This window comes from Lagenorhynchus albirostris, chromosome 11 (assembly GCF_949774975.1).
Source record: "Lagenorhynchus albirostris chromosome 11, mLagAlb1.1, whole genome shotgun sequence".
Classification (NCBI taxonomy): Eukaryota; Metazoa; Chordata; class Mammalia; order Artiodactyla; family Delphinidae; genus Lagenorhynchus; species Lagenorhynchus albirostris.
Window position 1 is genome coordinate 67,793,817 of NC_083105.1, and position 15,438 is coordinate 67,809,254.

The following is a 15,438-nucleotide window of genomic DNA, read 5'->3' on the forward strand; positions in this document are numbered from 1 at the left end:
CACATCATTTGCAAATATTTTCTCCCAATCTGTGGATTGTCTTTTTGTTTTGTTTATGATTTCCTTTGCTGTGCAAAAGCTTTTGAGTTTAATTGGGTCCCTTTTGTGTATTTTTGTTTTTATTTCCATTATTCTGGGAGAGAAATCAAAAAAGATATTGCTGCAATTTATGTTAGACAGTGTTCTTCCTATGTTTTCCTCTATGAGTTTTTTATAGTGCCTGGTCTCACATTTAGGTCTTTAATCCATTTTTGAGCTTATTTTTGTGTATGATGTTAAAGAATGATCTAATTTCATTTTCTTTACATGTAGCTGTCCAGTTTTCCCAGCACCATTTGTTGAAGAGACTGTCTTTCCACCATTGTGTGGTCTTGCCTCCTTTGTTGTAGATAAATTGACCATAGGTGAGTGGGTTTATTTCTGGATTTTGTATCCTGTTCCATTGATCAATATTTCTATTTTTAGGCCAGTACCATACTGTTTAGATGACTATAGCTTTAGAGTATAGTTTGAAGTCAGGGAGCCTGATTCCTCCAGAGCCGTTTTTCTTACTCAAGGTTGTTTTGGCTATTTGGGGTCTTTTGTGTCTCCATACAAATTTTAAGATTTTTTTGTTCTAGTTCTGTGAAAAATGCCATTGATAATTTGATAGGGATTTTACTGAATCTGTAGATTGCCTTGGGTAGTATAGTCATTTTGACAATATTGAGTCTTCCAATCCACAAACATGGTATATCTTTCCATCTGTTCGTGCCTTCTTCGATTTCTTTCATCAGTGTCTTATAGTTTTCAGAGTACAGGTCTTTTGTCTCCTTAAGTAGGTTTATTCCTAGGTATATTATTCTTTTTGATGTGATGGCAAATGGGATTGTTTCTTGAGTTTCTCTTTCTGCACTTTCATTGTTAGTGTTTAGAAATGCAACAGATTTCTGTGTGTTAATTTTGTAACCTGCAACTTTACAAAATTCATTGATGAGCTCTAATAGTTTTCCGGTAGTGTCTTTAGGATTTTCTATGTAATATATCATGTCATATGCAAACAGTGGCAGTTTAACTTCTTTTCCAGTTTGGATTCTTTTTATTTCTTTTTCTTCTCTGATTGCCAAACTATGTTGAATAAAAGTGGCAAGAGTGGAAATCCTTGTCTTGTTTCTGATCTTAGAGGAAATGCTTTCAGATTTTCACCATTGAGTATAGTGTTAGCCATAGGTTTGTCATATATGACCTTTATTATGTTAAGGTATATTCTCTCTATGCTCACTTTCTGGAGAGTTATCATAGATGGGTGTTGAATTTTGTCAAAGGCTTTTTCTGCATCTATTGAGATGATCATATGGTTTTTATTCTTCAATTTGTTGATGTGGTGTATCACACTGGTTTGCAGATATTGAAAAATCCTTGCATCTCTGGGATAAATCCCACTTGATCATGGTGTATGATCCTTTTAAGGTATTGTTTGGTTTGGATCATTAGTATTTTGTCGAGGATTTTTGCATCTATGTTCATCAGTGATATTGGCCTGTAGTTTCTTTCTTTGTGGTATCTTTGTCAGGTTTTGGTATCAGGGTGATGGTGGCCTCATAGAATGAGTTTGGGAGTTTTCCTTCCTCTGCCATTTTTTGGAACAGTTTGAGAAGGATAGGTGTTAGCTCTTTTCTAAACGTTTGATAGAATTCACCCATGAAGCCATCAGGTCCTGGACTTTTGTTTGATGGGAGTTTTTTAATCACAGTTTCAATTTCACTGCTTGTGATTGGCCTGTTCATGTCTTCTATTTCTTCCTTGTTCAGTCTTGGGAGACTGTACCTCTCTAAAAATTTGTCCATTTCTTCCAGGTTGCCCATTTTATTGGCATACAGTTTTTTGTAGTGGTCTCTTATGATCCTTTGTATTTCTGTGGTGTCTGTTGTAACTTCTCCTTTTTCATTTATAATTTTATTGATTTGAGTCCTCTCCCTTTTTTTCTTGATGAGTCTGCCTTTTTTTCTTGATGAGTCTTGTTTATCCTTTAAAAGAACTAGCTTTTAGTTTCATTCATATTTGCTATTGTTTTCTTTGTTTCTATTTCATTTATTTCTGCTGTGATCTTTATGAATTCTTTCCTCCTACTAACTTTAGGTTTTGTTTATTCTTCTTTCTCTAGTTGCTTTAGGTGTAAGGTTAGGTTGTTTATTTGTGATTTTTCTTGTTTCCTGAGGTAATATTTTATTGCTATAAACTTCCCTCTTAGAACTGCTTTTGCTGCATCCCATAGGTTTTGGATCATTGTGCTTTCATTTTATTTGTCTCTAGGTATTTTTTAATTTCCTCTTTGATTTCTTCAGTTATCCATTGGTTGTTTAGGCTCCACGTGTTTGTGTTTTTATAGTTTTTTCTTGTAGTTTATTTCTAATCTCATAGCATTGTGATCGGAAAAGATGCTTGATATGATTTCAGTTTTCTTAAATTTAGCAGGGCTTGCCTTGTGGTCCAGCATGTAGTCAATCCTGGAGAATGTTCTGTGTGCACTTGGGAAGAATGTATATTCTGCTGCTTTGGTATGGAATGCTCTATAAATATCAGTTAAATCTATCTGATCTAGTGTGTCATTGAAGGCCTGCGTTTCCTTATTGATTTTCTATATGGATGCTCTATCCATCGATGAAAGTGGGGTGTTAAAATCCCCCACTATTATTGTGTTACTGTCAATTTCTCACTTTATTGCTGTTAGTATTTGCCTTATATGTTGAGGTGATCCTATGTTAGGTGCATAGATATTTATAATTGTTACATCTTCTTCTTGGATTGATCCCTTGATCATTATGTAGTTTCCTTCTTTGTCTCTTATAATAGTCTTTATTTTGAAGTCTGTTTTGTCTGATATGAATATTGCTACTCCAGCTTTCTTTTAATTCCCATTTGCATGGAATATCTTCTTCCATCCCCTCACTTTCGGTCTGTATGTGTCCCTAGATCTGAAGTGGATCTCTTGTAGACAACATATATACAGGTCTTGTTTCTGTATCCATTCAACCAGTCTCTTTTGTTGACACATTTAATCCATTTACATTTAAGGTAATTATTGATATGTACATTCATTTGCCATTTTCTTAATTGTTTTAGGTTTGTTTTTGTAGGTCTTTTTTCTTCTCTTCCTCTTTTGTTCTCTTCTCTTGTGGTTTGATGACCATCTTTAGTGTTGTGTCTGGCTTGCTTTTTCCTTTTTGTTTGTGTATCTATTGTAATTTTGGGGTTTGCTGTTCCCATGAGGTTTTGATATAGCAGTCTATATATGTACAAGGTTTTTTTAAGTTGCTAGTCTCTTTCCCGCCTAGAGGAGTTCCTTTAGCATTCGTTGCAAAGCTGGCCTAGTGGTGCTGAATTCTCTTAGCTTTTGCTTCTCTGTAAAGCTTTTGATTTCTCTGTCAAATCTGAATGAGAGCCTTGTTAGGTAGAGTATTCTTGGTTGTAGCTTCTTCCCTTTTATCACTTTAAATATACCATGTCACTCCTTTCTGGCTTGAAGAGTTTCTGCTGAGAAACCAGCTGATAACCTTATGGGAGTTCCCTTGTATGTTATTTGTCATATTTCCTATGTTGCTTTTAATATTTTTTCTTTGTCTTTAATTTTTGTCAGCTTATTACTATGTGTCTTGGCATGTTCCTGCTTGGGTTTATCCTGCCTGGGACTCTCTGTGCTTCCTGGACTTGGTTGACTGTTGCCTTTCCCATGTTAGGGAATTTTTCAGATATTATCTCTTCAAATATTTTCTTGGGTCCTTTCTCTCTCTCTTCTCCTTCTGGGACCCCTATAATGCAAATGTTGGAGCATTTAATGTTGTCCCAGAGGTCTCTTAGGTTGTCTTCATTTCTTTTCATTCTTTTTTCTTTATTCTGTTCTGCAGCAGTGAATTCCACCATTCTGTCTTCCAGGTCACTTATCTGTTCTTCTGTCTCAGTTATTCTGCTATTGATTCCTTTTAGTATATTTTTCATTTCAGTTATTGTATTGTTCATCTCTGTTTGTTTATTCCTAATTCTTCTAAGTCTTTGTTAAACATTTCTTGCATTTTCTCAATCTTTGCCTCCATTCTTTTTCCAAGATCCTGGATCATTTTCACTATCATTATTCTGAATCTTTTTTCTGGAAGGTTGCCTATCTCCACTTCATTTAGTTGTTTTCCTGGGGTTTTATCTTGTTCCTTCATCTGGTACATAGCCCTCTGCCATTTCACTTTGTCTAACTTTCCGTGATTGTGGTTTTTGTTCTGCTGCAGGGTTGTAGTTCTTCTTGCCTCTGATCTCTGCTCTCTGGTGGATGAGGCTGTCTAAGAGCCTTGCACAAGTTTCCTGATGGGAGGGAATGGTGGTAGGTAGAACTGGGTCTTGCTCTGGTGGGCAAGGCAGTGCTCAGTAAAACTTTAATCTGCTTGTCTGCTGATGGGTGGGGCTGTGTTCCTTCCCTGTTAGTTGTTTGGTCTGAGGTGACCTAGCCCTGGAGCCTACAGGCTGTATGGTGGGGCTAATGGCAGCCTCTGGGAGGGCTCATGCCAGTGAGTATGTCCCAGAACTGCTGCTGCCAGTACCTTTTTCCCTGCATTGAGCCACAGCCACTGCCCACCTCTGCAGGAGACCCTCCAACACTAGCAGGTAGGTCTGGCTCAGTCTCCTATGGGGTAACTGCTCCTTTCCCCCAGGTCCTGGTGCACACAAGACTTTGTGTGTACTATCTAAGAATGTAGTCTCTGTTTCCCCCAGTCCCATGGAAGTCCTGCAATCCAATCCCGCTGGCCTTCAAAGTCAAATTCTCTGGGGATTTCTACTCCTGTTGTTGGGCCCCCAGGCTGGGAAGCCTGACGTGGGGTTACCTTCACTCCAGTGGGTGGACTTCTGTGGTATAATTATTCTCCAGTTTGTGGGTCACCCACTGGTAGTTACGGGATTTGATTTTATTGTGATTGCACCCCTTGTACCATCTTGTTGTGGCTTCTCCTTTGTCTTTGGATGTGGGATATCTTTTTGGTGAGTTCCAGCATGTTTCTGTCAATGGTTATTCAGCAGTTAGTTGTGATTTCAGTGCTGTCAGAAGAAGAGGTGAGTGCACCACCTTCTACTCTGCCATCTTGAACCAATCTCCTCTTCTCTGACTTTGGTGTCCCTTTTGAGCACTTTTCCATTTGTGGCACTAAGGCTTAAGGAAATCAGTTTGGCATTCACCTAGGATGGTATATTTTATTTTTTGCAGTTAAATTTGGGTGGAATGACATGGCAAATTGCCATTGAAAAAGGCGAGTCAAAGATAAAAGACCAAAAAGATTGTGGACGTTATTGAATTGATTAGTAACTCATTCTTCTATCACTTCCTTCTCCTCCATCCCCCAAAGTTATGTCCCCTTCATGCAGGGTTCAAGTCCTTGGTCCAATCTGGGGCAACTCTGAAGGGCTCTTCAGCTCTAGAGCTCTCTGTAGGGTTAGCTGAAATTTTTGTTGCAACTTCTTCACAGTTTAATTTCTTCCTGTGCCCCATTCCACTTCCTCACCCCTCATAGGTGTAGGTCTGGAGTACATTCCCCATATACCTCCTGCATGCAAATCTCAGAGTCTCAGAGTCTATTCTCAGAGAACTAATTGTACATCTGGGCTTTTTGAAGACAATTGGTGATAACTTCTCCCAAAGTCTAATAAGAGGTGCTGAGACATCCATGCTGAATATACTTAAAGAGAGCAGAACTAGTCTGTGACCATGAACTCTTATTAAACATTACAGTCTATTTGAAACAAGAATTGAAGAATGATATAAACCTACAGAGGGAATAATTGAACTTTTGCTCTCCTTTCCTGTGGACTACACCTGCTTTTTACTCCAAGTCAAAGAAGGGGAACTAGAAGAGTTTTCAAGTGAGTTTGGGGCTGCCTACACAGAGATACATTTTATTCCCTAGTTGGAAATTACCAGAACTGCAGAATCCTGGGTGATGAGGATACGTTGGTCCCAATAGAACACCATAAGAGAGTTCTTGGGAGAGCTGAACAAGCCATCATCTAAAGTTGAGGCCATATGTTAACATGCTGCTTCCTCTAGGTTTGGAGAAGTTTAAGCTAAGCAGTGTTGTGTAAGCCCTGACAGTTGTTTTTCTTTTTTGTAATGCAAGTTCTTGACGTAAGCTGTGATTGTCCAGGTATCCATTTCAAAAAGGCAGCCATTTCAAAGACAGCTATCTCAAACAAACACATTGACAACCACCCAACTGTGTGAAGAGCCAGGCTACCTCCCCAACTGAGGTTCTTTTGTTTTAGAGATCTTGGTTGATTTTGATAGCTTACCATTTGGGCCACTTTTAAAAATTCTCTTCCTAAGCTTTAAATTCCTGCTCTTATGTTTAAAATTCACCAATAAAGATTGAGCCCTTGAAATCTTAGGCCTGTATCCTCACCCCCAATAAAAACAGAACCCCAGGCCTGCCTGTTACCTCACTGTGTGGTCCCAGGTGTGCTATTATAATTTCCAGATTCTGTAAGTAATAAACTTTTATTTTTTCAAAGTTTCCTGATGGTTGTTACTAAAGATGTGTTATAATCAAAATAAAGAGCATAAGGACTGGTCCAATCACGACATTGGTTATTGATAGGCTGAGACCTGCACAAAACAGGCAAGAAGTTAAAACAGCCTGTATTTTCAGGGAGAAAAGAGAAGTAACAGGTCACAGTGTCAAGTAGGTGTGAGTTTCCATATTCCAGGGGGATGCTGTGGCTGGTATCTGTGCTATAGCTCTCTTGATGCGGCTTCATTAGTGAAAGGCCAAGTGATATTAATCTAGCAACAAGAGCTGAGGGAGAGGTAAAGGAGGTAAGCTGGCCAGTGCACCCCCCATGTCAGTTTCTGAGCTCTACATCAAGGGTTATTGGACTAGACATATGCATGAGATATCCTGAGGGATTTTCATTGGTCATCTCTTGTATCTGAGCTCTACACTCCCAGTGTTTATTATACTCCTTTCTCTCTGATTCAGTCTCCTCTCCCTTGTTTTTCCTCCCAAAATCACTTTCTTCCAACCCTAATAACTTTTCCTTAATTTCTTCAGGAGAGCAGTTTACTTTTCTCTTTGTCTTACTCCTCATCTATGCCCCAAATTGCCCCCCAAATTATTTAGTTAACCCACCTGTTCTCTAATGTTTTGGACTCAGAACCACTTAAAATATCTGTCAAAATTGCAGAAAGTTACAACTCATTTTTATTTATTGTGGATTTTTAAAATTTATTTATTCAAAATTATTTGATTATGATTTCAAGAAAAAAATGTTAGAAAGAGAAGATCCCTTAAATTTAGGAAGTAAAGGGATCCAGTGTTATTAGTTACTCAAGATGATTTGATTACCATAATTAGGTCTTAATTTGGCTGAATTAAATTTCCTGGCATTGAGGGGAAAAAAAAGGGAGAGAGAAGATGGGGGAGTTAAGCATTGACATTCTGGCAGAAGAAAATATTTAAATTTGTCAACAGAGAAACTTTTTTCATAAACTAAACTCAAGCATAAATTTATTTCATGTCATTAAATAAGAGGTGCTATGACTTGCAAAAGATGTATAAATGCTTTCAGAATGGACAGCCCTCATTCTTTAAAGCCAGAGCACATAATATTATATTGTAAGGGCAATGCTGTGGAATAGTGGAAAGCACTTTGGACCTGGAATCAAAGATCTGAGTTTGAATTCTGTAAAAACTTTATAGAAGCTCAGAGCAACATTTTTCTTATCTCTAAAGAATATATTTGTTCATGGGTCTTTTTGTGGAAATAAAATAAATATATATGAAAATGTACATAAGATTGTCTGGCTTAAACTAGAAGATAATTAAGAGTTTTTTAAATTTAATCTGGGAGGAAGAGGAAGATACGGAAATATATTCATCTATCAACTACATATATTTTTCACATTGCATTTAATTTTATTTTTGCATTTTATACATATAATTTTATTTCTCTCAAGAATATTATTCCCATTTTAGAGAGAGAAAAGTGGCTCTTGGATCCTGATTGATCTTGGTCCTTAGAGATCCATAGACATTCAAAAAGAATAAAACAAAACAACAGTGGTAACATTCTTCTTGATTGTTCTTGTAAGGATGTGCTGGTAGCCTCACCTTCTAAGCCAGCAGAGTTTCACAGTGGGCTGAACCCTCTTTACTCCTGAAATTAGAGACTAGTAGGCTTCATAGCTTGGGAGGCAACAGAGCACAGTGTTCTTCTTGGAACCCCAATACAGGATTGACAACTTTCCAAATTAGCCCACAGCAACAGAAACTGCTGTACTCTCACCAGCACACAAGGGAATGCTGCTGCTCAAGGAGGACTAGAAGCTCTTTCTAAGCCCCTGTTGTAAACATATCTATGTGTGGCAACTCCTCTAAGGAAAAGTAAGTGTCCTTAAAGACATTCAATTATAGCCTCTCAAAGGACTGATTTTCAACTTAAATATTTAATAAATGAATTTAAAAAAAGAATTATCATTATTGAGAACCAAAATTGAAGCTTGAGAAACTAAGTAGAAGAAATATTTCAAAATACAGAAAAAAATACAAAGGTGTGCAAACCATCAGGGAAGATGTAAAAGACTTGGAGGACAGATTTAATAAACATAACATAGACATATGGGAATTCCAGAAGAAGGTAACGGAGTATATGGAACATAGGTTATAATTTAAAGAAGAAGAAGAGAAGAAGGAAGAGGAGGAGGAGAGGGAATTAATTTCATCTGAGTTAAAGAATGACTTGAGGGCTTCCCTGGTGGCTCAGTGGTTGAGAGTCCGCCTGCCGATGCAGGGGACACGGGTTCGTGCCCCGGTCCCGGAAGATCCCACATGCAGCGGAGCAGCTGGGCCCGTGAGCCATGGCCGCTGAGCCTGCGTGTCCGGAGCCTGTGTTCCGCAACGGGAGAGGCCACAACAGTGAGAGGCCTGCGTACCGCAAAAAAAAAAAAAAAAGAATCACTTGAATGAATCTAGAGATTAGAAGGGCTTGCTGAGATCTAGGAAGGAATGGCTGAAAAAAAAAATAACATATACCTAGGCATATTCTGGTAAAATTTCTGAACTCTAAGAATAAGAGGAAAACATACAAGCTTCCAATAACAATGAAAACCCTTAAAAAGGAAAGCAATTTTGTATCAGACTTCTCAGTAGCAGCAATAAAACTAGACACAGTGGGAAAAAAACCTTACAGACTGATGAGAAGAGAGGACTCCAGCCTAGAAATCTCATATCTGAGCATGATATTCTCCACTAGTTATGATGAAAAATTTGAGGATACACAATTCAAAGAACATGCCATGATACCACCCTGTCAGAGAAAAACCACTCAAGAATAATAGACATTATAAATGAATCAGAATAGAAACTTCAAGATAGGGGAAGTGTAAGAGGAGAGGCATTGGTTATGAGCAAATAGTTCTGCATTTGCATAGTTAAATCTAAATAGTTAACAGTAGAGTGATTGGAAACACACAAAAGGAATACTAAATAAAGATAATTAGAAAGAAGGAACACCCTGCAATCAGGACAATCCCTAAGAGCTGGGTGGCCCAGAGCACCTCTATGGTGTGTGATGGGGAGAATAATGGCCCCCCAAAGATGTCCATGTCCTGATCCTTATGAATATGCTGTGTTACATGGCAAGAGGGACTTTGCAAATGTGATTAAATTATGAACCTTGAGATAGGACAATTATTCTAGATTGTCTGAGTGGGCTCAATCTAAGCATATGAGTCATTTCTGTAGAAACTTTCCAAGATATGGCCAGTAGGAAGTTTCACTACAGATGAATGGTCAGAAATATGCAACTTCACTGGCTTTGAAGAAGAAGTAAAGGCCCATAAGCCAAGGAATGTGGGAGTCCTATAGAAATTGGAAAATGTAAGGAAATATATTCTTCCCTAGAGCCACCGGAAAGGAACACAGCCCTGCTTATACCTTGATTGTAAGCCTTTGAAATCCATGTTAGACTTCTAACCAACAGAAACTAATACAACACTGTAAATCAACTATACTCCAATAAAAATTTAAAAAAATAAAAAATTTAAAAAAGGAAAAAAACTTGGGAAATTTGTATTTTACTAGGATAGTTTTCTATAATTGTCTCTGAATTTTATTTAGTATTCCTTTACAGTTCTTTTAAACCCCCCTTATTTCTGGTTCTCCATGATTGGTCCTTAGCTACATTTTCAGTCGCATCTTGCATTAGTCTTCTTCATGCTCATGGCCAAATCCTTAGCAGATTACCAACCCCTTCCACATCATCCTCTTCCTTGAATGTTCTCTTGGCCTTCGTGTTCTGATTGAACTAAGGTTTCCTCTTAAATCATAATTTCCCTCTCAGACAAGAGAAATTCTTGTCCTTCTTGCTCTTTACTGTTATTTCTAGACCATTTCTTCTTCTGTACATCTGTAAAAACCCCAGGTGACATCCTGCAACATTTTTTTTTTGGAGTCCTCTATACCCCATTCTTCCTCATTTCTTGACTATTTTAGCACTTGGCTCCCTGTATTATCTCCAAGGATGCCTTTGCCATAAATATATGACCAACTGTTGAAACTGGGAAGAGTTTCCTCCACCTAGTCCTAAATCTTGGTGATTTCAGTGATCACATGGACGATCCTTCCAATGTCTTGGCCCCTGGGCACCTTAATCTCTTCTTTAATATTCTCATTTTATCAGTACTTATGCCACATTCCCCTTTCATAGGGAATTCTAGGACATGTTAGTGCTGAAAACTGCACAACCTTGGTAATATAAATTTCAACACTCTTTCTCTCTGATTATATTAACTGGCTTACTCTATTATCTAAATTACACAACTTCTGTGACTCTATTCACAGACATATAATCAAATGATCACCTTTACAGTATTTCTCAATTTTTTATATCCTATATTTCCTTATATGCTTACATCCCATATTCTATCACTTTAATTTTTCTTTTTGTATGCTCTTATCTTTTGTGCCTTTTTCTCCCTGCAACATATCTGTCTGGCAGAAGTCTGTTTAACTCCAACTCTCTGCCTGTTCCCAATCTATACTCACAGTTTATGTCATGGTTGGAGAAAAGACAAACCATTGGGTTGGCCAAAAACTTTGTTCGAGTTTTTCCATAAGATGTTTCCATAACATCTTACAGAAGTCAATATGTTGACTTTTTCTGCTTAAATTCAAACTGAATTTTGTTGTCTGCCAATCTGATAACATTTCCCTAGCCTTTTTCCCATCCTCTCAGAAAACTATGTCACAACTTACCCTCTCTCTTCAGAAGTCTAGCACATTTTGTCCCCTCTTACCTGGTGCTGTTTTCTTTTTCATTGAAAAAAGAAAAAGCACTGAACCAATGAGGCCTTCCACTAGCTCCCACTATACCTACCTACTTCACTAGATCTAAACCCATATACTCTGCCCTCCCACCTTTTACCATGGCTCTGAGGTCACTCTTTCCAACTGTGCTCTAAATACCTCACTCTCTCATCTCTTCAAGAACTTCATCCAGCAATTATCCCTTATCTTTCTTTCTCTACTAAGTCCTGCCTATCAACATACAGCATAAAGTAATAATTCCCATCATAACAATTCTTCTCATGACCCTCATTTCTCTTCCAGTTATGTCTCATTTTTCTGTTCTCCCTTATACCAGAGCTTCACTAAAGAACCACAGAAAATCAGTGTTTCCACTTCCTCCTTTCTCATTCTTTCTAAAACCCACTTTAATCAAGCTTTTATAACTCACCATTCCAACAAAATAGCTCTTGTCAAGGTCATTCATGGCCCCTACCTTGCTAAACCCGATGACCATTCTCAGTCTCCAACTTACCCAACTAATTGGCAGATTCGACACACTGATCAATGTTTCTTGAAAAATTCTCATGATTTAGCTTCTGGGACACCACCCTCTTGATTCTCATACCTCACTGACCATTTATGAGACAGGCCTGCAGACTGGGATGCTTTGCTGCAGAGCTGCAGTGTTGGCACTTGGACACACCTCTCCTCTAGGAACAGAAGACAAAGAAACTGTATGGGACTAAAAATAACTGTGTGCATGTGCAGTTGGGTCAAATTCTGGACCAAAAGATACAAAAAGACAAACCCAACTGCCTTTTCTGAAGAGCTGGGAGCAAAAATTGGGTGTTGGGAGCAAAAGCAGGGTACTGTGCAAGCCCCCTGCACTCAACACCACAAAGGGGTGGGCAGAACACCTAAGCCATCCCTCTGGCCCAACCCCTGGGCACACCCCTACCCTCATAAGGAACCAGCTCGCCTCCCTCAGAGAGCGAACAAGGGAACCTATTCCTTGTCTTCTCTCCCTCCTGCAGCTGGTCCCAATAAAGCCTTGCCTGAATTTCTTGTCTGGCCTCTAGTCAATTTCTATTGATTGGGGAAGGCCAAGAACCCTGGTCAGTATCATTTACACTCAGTCTCCTTTACCAGTTGTACCTAATCCTCCTGACTTCTAAATTTTAGAGTATGCCCAGGCTCAGTCCTAGGATATCTCTCTACACTCACCTGGTGATCTCCTCTCATCTCATAGCATGAAGTAACATCTCTACCCTCACCGCTTCTAAATTTATATCTCAACCTTGGCCCTTTTCCCTGAACTACAGATTCATATACTATTTCATTTGTTAGGACCAAATCCTTGGAGTCATCCTTGACCTCTCTCTTACTCTCACATGACAAATTTAATTTGTTGGTAAAAGTCCTTTCAGCTATTTGAAAAACATATCAAAAACTCAACTGTTTCTTGTTACTCTTCCACAGCTATCTTAGTCCAAATCACCATTACCTCTTGAATGTATTTCAAATGCCTCCTGTTTTCCCTGAATCTGCCTTTGACCCCCGAGATGCACCTGGCAGATGATACTACTCCTTAAAATATCCTCCAAGGTCCTAATCCTTTTTATTTAAAAGTAATCTCACATCACCTGTGAGCTTGCTGGAATTGCAAAGTCTCAGGCCCTATCCCTAGACCAACTGAATCAAAATCTGAAGATTTAATGTGATCTCCAGGTGGTTCATATTGCAGACTAATGAGAAGCACAGCCCTGTGAGCTCTGCCCCTCTCCTACCATCCCCATCACTCTCTAGATTTCTTGCCAAGCTCCCCCTTGATCTCCTCCTGGAGTCACTACATCCTTCCTTGTTCATTGCTGTTCTCTGAACGCACCTGTCATGCTCCATCTTCAAGGTCTTGGCGTTAACTCTTCCTTTGTTCTGAAATGTGCTTCCTCCAGATATATGCAGTGATCTTTATTCATGATTCTACTCAAATGTCACCCTTTCAGAGAGGCCCTTGCTGACTACCTCATCTAACAAAGCGACCCAATCCCCCACCCCTAAATTCTCTTTTCCCTTTTCTCAGCTATATATTGCACAGCTGATGTATTATAAATTTATTTGTTTTTCGTATGTCTCTCCACATTAGAATGTAAGATCCATGAGAGCAGGAACTTCATATTGTCTGCTGTGAGAGTGTCCGGTTCTAGCGGGCCATCAATAAAATATTGCTGAATTAATGAATAAATGCAACATGTACCCCAGTCATACCTGATTCTTTGCCATCACCTGTACACTCTATTGGTGCTTCTTCCTCCATCTTCTTCTATTGAAATGCCATCCAGACCTGAAACCTCCACTCAAACACTGTGTCTTCCATTAGGCCTTGTCTAACTTCTCCAGGTGAAAGTAATTTTTCTTTCTTCCTTTGATATTTAACTTTCTATTGTTATGGTAGCACTTACCACATCCTGCCTCATGCTGTGTATATTTAAATTATCAACCATCTTTTTTTATCAGCTTTATTGAGGTAAAAAAAATTACATGTAATAAAATACACACATTGTAAGTTTATAGCTTGAGGAGTTTGACAAATGTATACCCCATCTAACCACTAACTCAGTCAAGATATAGACAATTTCCATCACCACAGAGATATTTGTCATGCCTTTTGCAGTCAGTCCCCCTTGTCCCACTGATTCCTGCATCAAGCAATGACTAATCAAATTTGTATCATTAGAGCTTATTTTGCCAATTCTAGGGCTAGAATAAATCATATAGTACAAACTCTTTAGAATTTGGTTGATTTCACTCAGCATAATATTTGAAATTCATTCATGCTGTTGTGTGTATCAGTAGTTTCTCCTTTTTTATTGCCGAGTAGTATTCAGTTATATAGATATATTATAATTTGTTTATTCATTCACCCACTGATAGACCATTTGGTCACTTCCAGTTTGGGTTATTTATTTATTTGTTTTTTGCGGTACGCAGGCCTCTCACTGTTGTGGCCTCTCCCGTTGCGGAACACAGGCTCCGGACACGCAGGCTCAGCGGCCATGGCTCACAGGCCCAGCCGCTCCACGGCATGTGGGATCTTCCGGGACCGGGGCACGAACCCGTGTCCCCTGCATCGGCAGGCGGACTCTCAACCACTGCGCCACCAGGGAAGCCCCCAGTTTGGGCTATTTTGAATACAGCTCCAGTGAAGATTTATGTGGATGCCTTTGTGGACAAAAGTTTTTATTTATTTTGTGTAAATACCTCAGGGTAGAAGAGGTGGATTTTATGATAAGCATTGTTTATCTATATAAAATAGATAACATGCTTTTGAAAGTGGTTTTATAATTTATACTCCCACCACCAACGTATGAGAGTTTATTTTTCATTTCTTTGATGACTAAAGATGTTGATCATCTTTTCATGCGCTTACTGCTGTTCCTATATCTTCTTTTGAAAAATATCTATTCAAGTCTTTTGCTCATTTAAAAAATTGGTTTGTTTGTCTTCTTGTTGTTGAGTTGTAAGAGTCCTTTCTATATTATTTATACTTATATCAATTTATTTTCTTATGTATTTATATATTCTGGATAAAAGTCATTTATTAGAAATTGCAAATATTTTCTCCCATTGTTGCTTGCCTTTTCATTTTCTTAAAATTATCTTTTAAAGAGCAGAAGTTTAAATATCTTTTTTCCTTAGTACTATTTATGGCCTAAAAAAATCTTTGCCTACCTATGTCACCATTTTAAAGTCAAGAATTATTTCTAATTCAAGGCACTGTTTGCAGGTATTCAGTGATGTTTATGTGATTGTTGAATCCAAGATTATGAGAGCTGGAAGAGCATGAATCTAATGCAGCTAATTGTCATCCCAGTTGTTTAGTTGATGATTAAACATATGGGTGGTCAGTTCAAGTCATATGTGACACCATCAAAATGGGATTTCATCTGTCATAATGTTCCCACTAACTGTGATCTTAGCAGCTACTCTTCTGTAGGCACCAAAGAAGCATAAATTCCGTATCAGTCACATAGCTTCAAGAAACAGGAACCAGATCTGCTTGAAGAAAAAATGGATTTATAGAAAGGATATTGAGTAGCTCACAAGACTTGGGAGAGTCTGCTAAAGCAGGATTTGAGAACAG